The sequence below is a fragment of the Phascolarctos cinereus genome, unplaced genomic scaffold (genome assembly GCF_003287225.1).
Source record: "Phascolarctos cinereus isolate Bilbo 61053 unplaced genomic scaffold, phaCin_HiC Scaffold_4;HRSCAF=312, whole genome shotgun sequence".
In the NCBI taxonomy this organism is placed as follows: Eukaryota; Metazoa; Chordata; class Mammalia; order Diprotodontia; family Phascolarctidae; genus Phascolarctos; species Phascolarctos cinereus.
Window position 1 is genome coordinate 497,799,719 of NW_027555847.1, and position 15,490 is coordinate 497,815,208.

General features: G+C 35.8%; 1 protein-coding gene across 1 annotated transcript in view; it reads left to right on the forward strand.

Annotated features, from left to right (window-relative positions):
* Positions 1–2,425: 2,425 nt before the first annotated feature.
* CHST9 (carbohydrate sulfotransferase 9) overlaps positions 2,426–15,490 on the forward strand; it is a 332,514-nt gene continuing 319,449 nt past the window's right edge. Inside the window, exon 1 of the mRNA XM_020968675.2 lies at positions 2,426–2,731. The gene's annotated coding sequence lies outside the window, so the exon portion shown is untranslated. The remainder of the gene's footprint in view (positions 2,732–15,490) is intronic.

Below are 15,490 nucleotides of genomic sequence, written 5' to 3' on the forward strand. Positions count from 1 at the left end.
GAAGCAGTATTTGAAGGACACTTTATAATGCAAAATCAAAATTAGGCCAAATACCAAACTGAAAAGTAATGGTTTTCATTCAATTACATAACCACCAAATTAACATCCGTATAGCAATATAATAAAAATTCATTTGCTCTAGAAATTTAGTGTATATATATATGTATATATATGTATATATATATACATACATATATATATATATATATATATATATATATATATAGAGAGAGAGAGAGAGAGAGAGAGAGAGAGAGAGAGAGAGAGAGATTACTTTGTTTCTTGACTGCATGGTTTTCTCAAGTATCTAGTTTCCTTGAGTTTTCCTTAGATAGGTTAGGAAAGAAGACCTGGATGTCAATAAAGAAATCAGTGACAACAGCTCTTTTTAATTTACAAAGCACTTTCCTCACCATGGCCTTCTGAAGTAGATAGTATTTTGTTGGTCCTCTTTCATAAGTGAGGAGACTGAAGCTCAGAAAGTTCAAATAATTTGTCCATGGACATACAGCTAATAAATTCTCTTTGCACTGTACTACCTTGCTTTCTTTTGTTTTCATGGTCCACTTGATGTTACAATGACTGAAGCACTTAGCATCTGAAGACTCAATACCCTATGGGTCTGGAAAGCACAAGAAAGCATATGGGAAACACAGTAGCCTCATGACAAACTAATATATTATGGTGGCCACTCATAATTGAAGCTAATTCAACTTTTAAAAAATCAGCCTGACCACACAGAGTATCTTCCTATAAGCTTTATTTTGAAGGGCTAAAAATTACCTTAAAAATAGTTTTATTTTACAACAAAGAAACTGAGATCTGGGTTCCACGACTCCTAGTCCACAAGGTCATAGATTAAGCATGGGTTGTACTAATATCAAATACAGAGGACAATTAAACAGGCTATTAGGACAGTGCAAAAAACAAAATAATACTTAAAAGGAAGAACCAGTAGTTAGTCTGCAAATAGTTTGCTAAGGGTGAATTAAGAAAACTCATGGAATTAAGGACAGACATACTGTCTAGGTTAAATGTTAATAATAAACCAGTGGACATGCAAATCAGTAAAGGCCTTAGGCCTAGGGGGAAAAAAATCAAGCTTCATTCAGGAAAAAAAAATCAGAATAGGGCAAGAAAATAAAGTGATAGGATTTCTTCAGACTACAAAAACTCAGTGCCATTTAATGCATCATTCTTCTGACTCTGGAAAGCATAAAGTCTTCTGAAAATATGATGGATTGATGACATTTCCAGCCAGAAAGAGTTTTACACGTGTACATTATATATTATCATATTGTGCATGCTAAAATTCATATCTATGTAATTATGGGACAAATATATTACAAATTATTGCTTTGATCTTTAGCATATTTTTGCCCCATATCAACATTTCACAAGTTATATGCCATAAAATGTGGTGTTCCAATAGTGTAAATAAATATGAGAAAATTGCAATATTAACTCCTTTTTTCTACTGAAATATTACATATGAAATCACATAAACATCAGAAATATTCATTCTGGGCAGCATTTAGAAATCTATGGAAATAGACCTAATGTCTTATTCCATATTTTCCTTGACTCTACTTTTGTCTTCAAAGGATAGCCTCTAACTCTAGGCTCCAGACCTTTATTCATGGATTCAGTTAATGTGTTTTAAGCCCAATAAAGTTACTGGGCCAAATTATGGTTGGATAGAAACAGATCTAAGACCTTAACTTATTTGTTCTTCAAACTATACAGAGAGCAATTTTCATCATCAAAGCAAATAGTGGCATATATATATATATATATATATATACATTTATATACATTTACATACATATGCATATGTGTGTATTTACTTAAAGTAAAAAAAAAGATTTCTGTGAAATAACAGAAGCGTATGAGTCAATGAACAGAGAGTTCACACTGGTGATTTATGCATCTTGACTGTCACCTTTTTGGACCCAGAAAAAATCTACAAAAGGAAACTGGAGATTAATAGAAGAAGTGAAATCCAAAACCAGTGAAGGAAAACCACAGCAAAGATGTCAGGAGTCTTGACAGGGACAGAGGAAAGAAAATGGAGGTGGCAAGCAATGTGAGGGCAGTGAAGTCTTGAGATTGGGATGATGGTGAGAGGCAGGAAATTGTGGGCTGAAGCGAGGAAAATAAGTCTTGGGAGAAGGAGCAAGCAAGCAAGCAGAGGGAGAAGAAAGAATAAGCTCGGAGAAAGAAAATAAAGGAGTTTGCTGGGCAGAGAAAGAGAAGGAAGATAAGGAGAGAAGAGAGGAGAGAAATGTGAGGGAGACAAAGAGTAAAAGATAGTGACTGAGGGAGAGAGATAGAGAGGAGAGAGAGGGGCGGGGCTGGCCAGAGTGGAGGGGCCACCGCACTGCTTAGCAGGCTGCGCTGCAGAGGAGAGGGGAGCCAGGGAGGGAGGGAGAGAGAGAGTGACGAGGAAGGAGGCAGCTGCCAGAGTCCGGAGCTGACTTTAGGCGAGATAGTGCGCCTGGAGGCTTCCCGTTACTGCTCTCCTGAGCAAACTGGGGCCCCTGCAGAGGGCTCGCCCGGCCTGCGGACCGACCTGCCCGTGCGGTAGAAGGAAGAGAGGAGAACTGTCTGCACAGAGGGCTGGGAAGTTTCCTCCGGGAGCTGCGCTCGTGCAGGAGCGGGAGGTGGAGGGGTGCACTACCTGGGGCTGCCCCAGCGCAGACAGGTCGCTTCCAGCAGCAGTTCCCGCCAGGTAACGGGCTCTATGAGGAGGTCTGGCGGATAGGGGGTCTGGAAGGGAGGAAGGAGGGAGCCCAGGTGCAAAGCTCCACTCCTCCAGATCTCAGCAGGAGGGCGTGGAGTCGCGCTCCTGCTGCTCACCTTCCAGGTGACTTTCTACTACCTTCTGCTTGCCAGGGAAGGCATCCTCTTCCTTTTCACTATCCTGGGGAAGTTTAACCAAGCATTGTTTTTTTTGGGGGGGGTCTATGTTTATTGAGGAGAGGTGAAGAAAGACAGAGTAGGGAGGCAGGAAGAGTGGTAGAAAATTGGGGGGGGGGATGCCGGGAACTTAGGAGCCACCTGTACTGGCATTGTGGGCGCTGGGATGTCTGGGTCTGGCGCTCTTGGAGCCAAACGGAGCTTGGCAGGGGAGGGAGGGAGGTTCTTTGGAGTTTGGGTGGTGGTTGATTCCCCACTCCTCACATGGGTGGCTGCCGAAGTAAAGGAGCTAAGTCCTCCCTCTCTGCCTCTTTTCTTTTGACATCTTTCCCAAACTTCTAACTCTGCTCTCAGCTCCTGTGTTTGAGGTTGCATGGTAGGTTGGTCCTGGAAGAGCTAAGGGGTCAAGTTTTCAGAGTGGGCTTGGGAAAAGGCGAATGGGTAGTTGCTGTTGTTGCTGCTGCTGCTGCTGCTGTTGCTCGTGTGTGTGCGTGTGTGTGTTTGTGCGAGTGTGCGTGTGTGTGTGTTTGCTCTGTGAGTGCTTAAAACTGTTTACTCTCCCTTCCACCCTGTCAGTCAAGTGCATTTTTTCCAGGCATTTTCAGCTTGTTTGAGCCCAGATTGTGCTTGATGTCTGTCACTCCATTTCCAACTAAGTTCATATATTGTAAGCCCCACTTCTTCCCGTGTCGGCCCCTAGCTCCCTCCCACAAACAAACTGTTCCCCACTGGTTCCCAGAGTTTTGAGAGCCTAGAAAGCAGTTGGGGGAAGGGGTGCGCTCGCCCTCTCTCTCTCTCTCTCTCTCTCTCTCTCTCTCTCTCTCTCTCACACACACACACACACACACACACACACACACACACAGTTTTTAGAGCCAAATCAAAACTCTCCTAGTCATTGGATTCTCCTTTGCAATTTTCAGTTAATAGCATCATGTTTCTTCCTACCCCTAAACATTTTTATTCTATCCCTTTTAGAAACTTATTTGTATTCTCAATATTTTGCTGCTTGTATCTTTTAGATTAACATAGGCACTGCAAACTAAAATAATACCTAACGGTATTAATATTCACTTTGTCATTCTAAGTCAGGGACATTAAATAGGGCCGTCCTTGTATTCTTAACCCCATGCAAATGATAGGAAATAGTGATGATCCAATGAAATTCCACAAATATTTATTGTTTAATTATAATGGTCCACAAAGTGTTCTGAACTACTAGGCTCCATCATGCTTCAAAGAATTTAAAGAAGAGTGGTCCCTACAAGTGCATTATGGGAAAATGAACCATACCATTTTCATTGCATTTTCCAAGTGCAAATGGATGTAAAAATTAAAATTCTATAGGCTGTTTCTTAAATAGAATAGAGTACTCAGGCCCTTAGAGTTGGTTACTTAACTTAGTGAGGGGAACTGCAAATTCTGTTGTCATTCTAATAACATTTTGATTTAATGTAGTCAATAAGCAAGATGTCACATACGAATTTAGTTAGATGAGAAAAATTTTTCCTCTTGGTTCATTTTATTTTTATCTCCACTATTACAGTACCATCCTTCAGAAGATGAACACCTTGTAGATAGATGTTAGTATGTAACAACAAAACATCATATTTTTTAATACAGCGGCTTGGTGACAGTCCAAAAACATAAATGTTTTAAACCATTACCAACCATCTGCTCTCTTCTGCTCATTTAAAATACAATGTTTTATTATCACAGGTATCAAAAAGCATGTACACATTTCATACATTTCCATGAACATCATGAAAGCTTTTATGGTGTCTGATGTTGACCCAGGTTCAGCATCTGTTACATATGGGCTCTTTGCAAAGAAACAAAAAAGAAAAAAACCCTTTGTCCTCCCTCCTCCTCATCCCTCTTCCTTTCTCTTCTTCCTTCCTTCTATCTCAGAAAAATAATTTTTGTTTTAAAGTTTGAAAGTATTTAAGAGCTGCTGTTTTGGATGTCAGGCCATTAAAATAATGTGAAAGTTGCTTGTTCTTTATCCTTCCCCTTTTTCTTTTTCTTTCTTTTCCTCAGAAAAAAAAGGCTGGCCTTATTTTTGAAGTTGAGTATTAGGATAGATATGGGATGCACCTGGTTTCATTTTAACCCTCTCTTTTTTAATAATCAAGGTAGGATATTGTGTTCCAAAGGAATATATTAAATGACCTTGTAATATCATAATATTGCTCCCAAACAGTTAAAATCTCTTTCCTGAAATAACTTACAAATTGCTTGAATCAGGCTTCATACAGTCCAAAATAAGTTATATAGTTGATTACTAATCAAATATGTACTCTATTTCAGTTGTATTGTTACATAAGCCTTTGTATGAATGAGTTTGTATACATAATACTTGTACCCTTAATCTCCTTAGAGTTGTCATCAAAATGCTTAAGAACTATTCTTTACTTAAAAAATATTCACATTAAGAGATTTTTGAAGTACCAGAATTATATCCCATTGCAATACTTGAAAGAATTCAGATTTTTTTTTCTTCTTCCACTCTAAATAGTATTTCATAGTTAACATATTGACCATACATTTTAGCCAGAATGTAAGATTTCTTTCAAACAATCCAGTTTTGAATAGAGTGCCTTCAAATACCTCATTCACATTATGAGGAAAATATAGCTGTCCGGCGGATTGGATTCACAATTGCAAATCATTAATACAGACATGTAGAATGTCAAAATACAAAATGAAAAGACATTAAGTTGCTACCTAACTACTGTGGTCCTACTGTAAATAGTGCCCCTGTGGCTTGGATGAGTTAATGCCTAACATTGCCAGAATGTGACTTGGATGTTGAAGAAAATGGACCCCACTTACAGACATGCTTCTAAAATATACATTATAAATTTTTACTATATCAATTCAGCCATTCTAGTTTAAAACTTTAGATGTTACATAGCATCTGTGTGAATCTGGATCTTTAAATGTTTCTCTTTTAAAACAAGTTTGAATTCATTTTATTCTTTTTGAAAATACTGGATTTGAATTATTGAGGAAAAATAAATTCGCAATATATATTGTCTATGAGATCACAACTGTTCATAATTCATGGCAATAGGAGTATAGTAGTTTTAATTATTATTTTTAAATGATTTGCATCTGTTTATGGAGCATAGTGAAATGACTTCTAAAGTTTAGGGTTTTTTTATTTAGGGGATGTCTTTTAGAGTGAAGTTGTTTTTCCTAATCTTGTTTTGTTTGGTTATTATTAAAAATAATCTTGCATTCTTTGAACTCACAAACCTATTCATGGGCGGGTTAGGAAAGAAGACAATCTCCCCAAAAGTGGCTTGGGTGACTAAAAGAAACAAACCTATAATCAAAATTTTATGAGATATGATCCAAATTGAAGAGAATAATTGAGTTTTCATGGGGTAACTCTTAGATTAGTGCACATATGTATGTATATGTTTATGTTTTCACGTACTTTGTATTTATACATGAAATTGTTACTGAGATATTCATTCAGTTATATGAAATTTTTGTCAGTTGAAGCCTATTTTAAACACAACCAGAAAGCTCAATATAAAGAGAAAAAAATAGAGTGAGTCCTTTTATGATTCCCTACTGTAAATCTGGAATTATATAATTAGAATTTTCCCAAAGTGGGACACACCTGCACACACATATCTACAAATGCACATGCTTCAATAATATTCGCATGCCTGAAATAGAGGTCTGTATAAAGGCAAAATAATTCCAACCTACTTTGATAAGGGATTCTGTCCATTTGCTCTTTGTACCCAGATCCAGGATCAGAATACATTTCACAAGATGGATCTTCTTTTAAGTATGTGCTATTTATGTGGAACTAATAGATAAGATAGTCAAGGTGACTGCCAGTTTGCCAGATTTCTATTGTGCTGCTCCAGAGCTCTAGGGCAAAATTTGTTGTGGATGAAACAGGTGTTTGAACAAGAAGTTGCTTCACACCATGATGCTTTGCTGTTTAACGCCTTGTTTATGTCTGCAGTACTTTAGGTATATACAGATTGTGTCAAATTACCAACTTTATGGACTCATAGAAAGAAAGTAAAAACCTCTGTGGAAAGGATGAGAACTACAAAAATGGTTGAAAATGCAAATGAGGTAATTTCCACTCTAAGTGTGGGGACCAAAAAAATAAAATTATAGCTTTTATAAAGCACAGAGTATCACAAAAGGATATTAGAAAGTCCCCTTCATTATCTTCACTATGTTTTAATTTTGCATATAGTTGCTATTTTAAATATTTAAGGAACTTATTTTGAAGGGGAAATGTACCTTTTGTGGAGAAAAGGGATTCTCTTTCATAAAACTTGGCTCAGTTACTCAGATATTGTTAAAGAAAATCTTTAGTCAGAAATGTAATTAAACCTTACAGAATCTTTTCTGTGGATATTTATTAAACTAATCTGATCCTTCCTGGTACTTAAATTGCATAGTCAAAATTACATATATTTTTTATAACTAGAAGGAACCACAATATGAGTCCAGTATAATTCCTTAACTATAGAGAAGCCAAATTGGACACCACTACGACTTTATATAAATTCCACATAGAGTAACTATCCGATGTGCCGAGGGCCCTCTTGTAGGCCCTTTATCCTTCTGTGAGCAGCATTGGGTCACTTGGGATAGCTATCTCTTATCTTTTGTTCTTGCTACATAACTAGCCTACCTCCATTTCTGATTATATAAGTCATCAAAAAGGCCACTTCTTATGAGCAAACTGTGGTTGAAATACACTGTAACCTATTCTCCTTAAACTGACAGTGATTTTTTTCCCATTGCCTTTTAGGTTATCCATAATTTTGGTTTTCTATAATTCACAACTATACTAAATAACTGGAAAAATAGTAGTGCTAAAAGATGTATTTATGTGCTAGAGAGAAGTTTGGGATTATTAAAAGTTCTGAGCAATTTCTCAAAAGTATTCCATCCCAATCCTCTCTTCTTCCTATTCACCCATTGGTCTTATTGTCTTTGTGAAGAACCTATACAAAATAGATATACTATTGTGTGTTCATCCACCTGCATAAAGGATATAATCAATTCTATACTGATTATAGACTGAAATCTTTTAAGTGGTCGTGGTTTTGTTGGTCTGGTCCTATAGAATTCTCTGATTTATCAGTGCATTAATATCTTCAAAAACGCATCTGGAAGACCTTACTATCTATAGAGGCTCCTTATTCCTTTTGAACTGTGTACTGGGTATCCCTCTTAAGAGAGTAAAACTACTTCTGTGACTATGCATCTCCCTGTCTTACACTCAATAATAATAACTGACCTTTATATAGCACTTTAATGTTTGCAAAAATCTTTGCAGACATCATCTCAAATGAGCCTTGCAATAGGTACTACAGTTTTCATTCTTCTAATTTTACAGATGAGGAAACTGAGTGTCGGAAAGGTTAACTGGCTTGCCCATGGTCACACATCTAGTAAATACCAGAGGCAGAATTTGTGACATCGACTTCCTCACCACAAATTCAACACTTGACTGTGTCATGATGTTTCTCCAATGTACCTATTTAATAGCTCCTGTATAATTTGTGTGCGAATGATCTATGCCTGGGTTGATCCAATTCAATTCAACAAACATTTATTAAGTGCCTACTATGTGTCAGGAAATGTGCTAAATGCTGGCATGGAAGATGTCTTTGTGGAAAATATGAGAAGAGAACAATCAAGCTTTCACACACTATTTACTATAGCAGAGCACATCTTCACAGCTACAACTGATTAAAACATAGAAATAAGACATAGCTAGGTGGTGCAGTGGACAGAATAGTTGCTTTGAAGTCAAATCTTGCCTTACTTACTTGTCATATGGTCTTGCACAAGAAAATCTCTCTGAATTTGTTTCCTCATCTCAAAAATGAAGGGTACAAATGAACAGGATTCCTGAATCTCTTCCATCCATCTCTAAATCTATGGTCTTATTGTTGAACTAGATCTCTTCTAGGGTCCCTTTTTAACTCATTCTCTGATGCCAGCATGAACACCATAACATAGAATCTCACTGTGTTTATTATTTGTAGGTTATATTAAACAATAATTTTTCAGGTGAGCAAAAGCCCACCCTTTAAGAATCTCTACCTAACTAGGTGTCTGTCTTGCATGTGTTAAAATCATGCATGATGCCCTGATAAGTGCAACCATAGAGATAATTTGGTTCCATGGTCTTTTGCTTATCAAAATCAAGTCTTGGACATAGTAGGAATTTAATAAATGTTTGTTTAATGAATAAACAAAATCCCTGAAGAGCCTAGATGATCATTTGCTGTGGATGTTGTGGAGGAAGTTCCTATTCACAGGAATTATGTTTGGCCAGGAGAGAACCGAAGCTGTGTACAATTCAAAATTCTCTAAGGCCAAGAGAAAGATCATACAAATATTGTCAGAGCAGTGTAGTGTATTGGAAAAGCATTGAATCTGGAGTTGTTCAATCTTTGTTATTTGCTATTTATGAGACATTGGGCAATCAAATCAAGAAGCATTTGTTAAAGCTGAACAATTTATTAATGGCTGAACAAGTTGTGGTATATGATTATGACGGAATACTATTGTGATATAAGAAATGATGAGCTCAATGATCTTAGAAAAACATGGAGAGACTTGCACAAAATAATGAGTGAAATGAGCAGAACCAAGAAAACTTTGTATACACAATAGCAATACTATTTTAAGAATAACTGAGCAAATAAGTTATTTTGACTATTATAGATACCCAAATTAACTATAAAGGACATATGAAGAAATATACTATCTACATCCAGCAAAAGAACTGATAAATAGAAGTATGCATAGAATAATTCTACACATACATACCTATTTGTGTTTAATGGTGGCCATCTGGGGAAGAGGGAAGAAAAAAAGAAAAAAAATTTACATAACTTTGTCATATATTTAAAAGGAATAGCAAGTTGTACGTAGTAGATTTGTAGCTTCATGTGCAATCATCTTTTTATTATACTATGTTATAGAAATGCCTGTTTTATTTCATAAATTATTTTATTCATTTATTGCACAAATTAAAAATAAAATAATTTTTAAATGCTTACTGTGTACTAGACTAAGAGAATAAGCTCCTATCTGGGCCTCAGTTTCTTCATCTATGAAATTTAATATTTAGACTAGACAATATCTAATTTCCTTTCCTGCTCTAAAATCTTATAAATGCAGATAGATTCATTTGGGGTATTGCTATGGATGCATGATCTCATTAGTGTAGATACTCCCTCTGTTGGTACAGATTGCACCTTTGCACACTTTCTCATCCTATTTTTTTCTTGTCCGAGATTTTCTGAAATACTACATAGAGAATCTAAGCAATATGCTGGAGACCTTCCATTGGCTCTTTGAATATTTTATGGCTACCAGTACAGCTTTAAGACTGCATATGTTATCCTCAATATATGACTGGTTCATACATTTTGTCTTGTCATACATATCTTTAATGTTTTTTATTCTACTTCTCATGGCCAAGTCAAGCTGTGTGCCACAGATGAGCTATATACTACCATAAATCTTTCTATTGCCTTTTAATCATCTGTAATTTTGATACTCTGGATGTGGTGGTATTCCATTATTTGTAGTCATATGGCAGCCATAAAGGAGAATATTTTGTTAAAAATATAAGCTTTCTTGGAAGTATATAGGCTATGATTATTCAAAAGATATATAATTCCTCAGATGTGATCCAACTCTATCATTTAATCATATTCAATTCTGGGTTCAAGCTATTACTCACTCACAATCTATACAAAACCGCAAAACCTATTTAAGAGACACATATATACATATATGCATGTATGTTCACATATAATGTACATACACATATACATACACCATGCACATGCTCATACACATACTTTGGAGCATTTGAAAAATAAAGCACTATCTCTACCCAATCCTTATCTTAACATTAACATTTCACCTTTATTAAAAACAAATAATTAGATATAAAATTAGACTCTCCCTTAAACCTAAGTTACTACTTTGGGTAGCTTGTGGTTGCCACATATTAGGCACTTAATAAACGTGTATTAACTATTCCACCATTTAAAATAAATCTAAAATAATTTCTCAGGTATAACAGCTCATGAAATTTGGCTAAATTTGACCTCGTATAACGGATTTGGGAATAATAAATTCAGTCAATCTGTTTCATGGATACTCTTCATATGATGGAATATAATAATTATAATTCACATTTTCTTAATGCTTACCTTTACAGAGTTGTTACTTTACAATAATCCTGTGTGATAAGTAAAATGAAGCATAAGAGTGTTTATTTCATACTCAGAGAGTATTCCTAATAAGTGCCAGTAGAAATATATTTGCCTAGGGTTTTAAAACTCATTTCTCCATCCTCACTTATCATTCCATCCACCCAAACTGTAATCGAATCCATTCTTTGATCCTTCTCTATCCCAAATACATCTGTAAAAGCCCCCCAAAATTTTCTTATTGCTACAAGTTTTAAATAAAACAGTTCAGATAGTAAAAATGAGATTTAAATTTAAAAGGAAGTAAAGGAAAAAAAATCCCATAGGTATACCCTCCAAACTAGATATCATAGAAAATATCTGTGGTTTAAGATTAGCAGTAAAGCTGTCCAGAAATTCACAGGGGACAAAATCCAAGAAAGGAGACAGCAATAAAAGCCATAAACTGAGATATTGATGTACATGATGTGGGTAATAATTAACTGAAGTGGGATGAGAAATTCTCAAGAATTATAATTTGAAAAAGATAAGTGATTCTAAAGAATAAAAGAAGTTGTCTAAAGAGATTGACATGGATGAACATGAAACTCATCAGTCAACTGGGATTAAAACAACAACAACATGTACAGAGTTTGGAAGCACAGAAAGTTAACAGAAGATGAATACAAAGGGTAGAAAGATTCTGAATTCTACTATTAAAATATCAGAGCAAAGAAGGCACTGAGTCTAGCCAGAAAGGCTAAGGACAACCAAAAGGGAATGCTGGTTTTTTTGTTTGTTTGTTTTCTTTTCTTTCTTTTTTTTTTTTTGGTTACATATTATAAAACAAAAATATGAAAGAAGGGATAGGATATCTCCTTGGAGAGGATGAAGTGATAGAGAGAAAGGGCTGAGTGGCTCAACTCTTAATTTGCTTCTGTTTTCCCTGTAATGGAGACCGATCTTTGCACCAAAAATAACAGAATAAAAATGGCTTCTAGGGAACTGATACTCATGACTTGTAGAAACAGAGTATGAGAGCCTTGTTTCTCATGATAATTACAAGTCTCTAAGCTCAAAAGAACTACATCATAAAACTACACCCTAAAATGGACCCTTTCATGGACTACTTGCTAAAAAACAACAACTAATACCCGATGTGATTGCTGAACTACTATCACTTATCTTTGAGAATTTAAGGGGAGCTTCAGGACTGCAGAAAAATAAATATTTTATCTTTTTTTCCAAAAAAAGGGAAGAGAATAGGGTATACAGATTATGTAAACCAGTGAGCATGACGTAGATTCCTGACAAAATCCTAGAACCTATTATAAAAAGCATGGTTATTTAATTTTTAGAAAAGGAAATTATGGGGTAAAATGCTTTACTAAAAGCAAGTCAAGAGAGACTAACTTCATTTGTTGTTGGTCCGGGTTGCTAGAAACAGCCAAATTCTTTAAAATAATAATAATAAAAACTTCACATATTCACCTCACTTTCACTTTTCAACATCTTGTAATTAATCTCCCCTACAAGTCTGTAATGCCTCTTTCTAAAGTCAGCAGTGATCTCCTTGTTACTAAATCCAGTGCTCTTTTGTGGGTCCTCATGCTTCTTGATTTCTCTGCAAAGTTTAACACTGTCAACTACAGCTTCCTTCTGGATAACTCCACTCCTGTCACTTTACTCTGTTTCTGCTTTTCCTTTTATCTGAGAGAAAAGCATATGTAATATGTTTATAAAATTTGCAGATGATATAAAGGTAAAATGGTTGACTATCACATTGTATACTAGAGTCGAGATCCAAAAATATATTAACATGTTAGAACATTAGGCTAAGACCAAGTAGATGAAATTAAATAGGGATGAATCTAAAGTACATATACTTGTGTACAAAAAAATTCAAATTCATAAATACAAGATGGAAATGTTCTGAAAAAAAATCTGGAGATTATAATGGATTGTAAGCTCAATATGATTTAATAATTAAAATATGTTGATGTTACAGCAGGAAAAAAACACCAAAAAACTAATATGAAAATAGCTGGTATTTAAGCAAGATAAAACAACCAGGATGAGGAAGGTGATAGTATTGTTATACTCTGCCCTGGATATACCACATGTGATATCTTGGATTCAGTTTGGGGAGCTATATTTTAAGAAAGATGTTGATAAGCTGGAGAGGCTTCAGAGGAGGATGATGAGCATGGTGAAAGATCTTGATATAATGCCATATGAAAATCATTTGAATAATTCATGGTTATTTAGTCCAGAGATTAAAAGACTTATGAGGAAGACAGATAACTGTTCAAGTATTTGAAGGGTTGTTGCATTGGGCAGCTAAGTGGCTCAGTGGATGGAATTCAGAGCCCTGAGTCAGGAAGACTAATCTTCCTGAGTTCAAATCTGATCTCAGACACTTACTGGCTGTGTGACCCTGGGCAAGTCACTTAACCCTGTTTGCCCAGTTTCCTCATCTGTAAAATGAGCTGGAGAAAGAAATGGTGAACCACTCCAATATATTTGCCAAGAAATCTCCAAATGGAATCACAAAGAATTAGACACGACTGAAAAACAACTGAACATGAAAAAGGAACTAAATTTTTCATCTTGGCTCCAGAAAGCCCAACTGGAACCAATCAGTGGAGGTTGCGGAAAGGCAAATTTAGGCAAGACATAAAAGTTCAAAATTTCCTGATAGAGGTATCTAGATGTGAAAGAGGCTACCCCAGAGAGTTATGGGTTCCCTCTCCCTTGGGATATTCAAAAAAATTCTGGATGGGCGAGCATTCATTTTTTCTGTCGTAGAGAATGAGTGTATTCAGGTACAAATTGAATTACATGGTTTCTATGGTCTTTTCCAGTTCTGTAATTCCATAATTCCATGACTCTCCATTTTTCAATGAGATAATGAGGCTCTGAGAGGTGACATGACTTGCACATAATCACACAGTGAGTGTGGGAGTCAAGACTGAAACCCAAGCTTTTCTGATTCCATATCTAATATAGTCTTTTCCCCTTTCTATACTGTCTTTTACGAAGCATCATCCTTTGTCCACATCAAGACAGTGTTTATTAAGACCAAATCTTATGACCAGAGTGGGCTACCACATACACAGAGATCCAACTGTTGGCTAATAAAGGTACTTTAAATCTGTGGCATAAAATCACAGAATGACAAAATTTTAGAATTAGAATTTTAATCTGAATTCAACTAAGAATCCCTCCTCTAGAAAACTGGTCATCCAGCCTTTACTTGAAGAACTCAAGGGAGGGATAACCCATTACCTTTGAGCTTGAATTCCATTTAAATCCCCAGATCTTTAACTCCTGAGCACCAAATAAAAATAATTTCAGGGGGAAAATCCCCTCCTCCAAACTACGCACGCACTTTAACTGAAGAAATAAACTCCATGGCCAAGAAAAGCCTTTCCATGTCTTATTCCTTCTTGTCCCTTCCTCACTTTGTACCTTTATGGCTCAGCAACAAAGCCATCAATAAGCAGTTGTTAAGCATTTATTATGTGCCAGGAATTCTGCTAAGTGTTAGAGATACAAAAAGCTAAAACCCTGGTCTCTACCCTCATATTAATACAAAATGTAGTCTGGGGAGTAGATGGGCACGTTTCAACCCTCTGGGACTGAAGTCCACTTTCTGAGTGTATCTCATCCGTAGCTCTCTGTTCTCTCGCTTTCACTCTCTTTCATTTTCTCTATTTTTTTCTCCTCTTTCATTTTTCAGTTTTAAAAAGCCAAGATCAATATTAACCATGACTCAATCAGTTATACCCAAAAGCCATCCTAAATATAGTTTCAACAGGACAAGTACCTAAGGCTGAGATGCTCTTCATATCCTCCTTCCCCCATTAAGGAGATTTGATGAAAGTGTTGTCAATAAGGACATTTACACTTTGTATATGGATAAGTTTTAAAAGCCAAAGCAAAGGTCTTATCCTTTAACTATGTTAACTTTACCAGATTCCACCTGATTGCATATTCTATGTAAAAACAAACAAACAAAAAGATGTTTTTAAAAGAATGCAAAGTAGCTAAGAGGTTCTTTGGTAGTAGTACAATTGTTTTGAAAGTGAGACTATGCTAGTAATTCTCACATGGGAAATCCTAGGCAGCTTTAAAAAAAAAAAACAACTTTCCTTCTGACATATGAAACCTCATTGATGATTTTGAGGATTTAAAAGCCTTTGCTTGGAATGGAGTTTTTGTTTGCTATGTTACTGAATATTGAGTGTTAGAGTATTAAAAAAAACTAAGAGAGCTTAAGCAATCATTACTGGAAAAAGAAAAAGAATGCTGTTTGAATCTTCCCCTATCCACATAAACCCTGTAAGAGAGAAGCT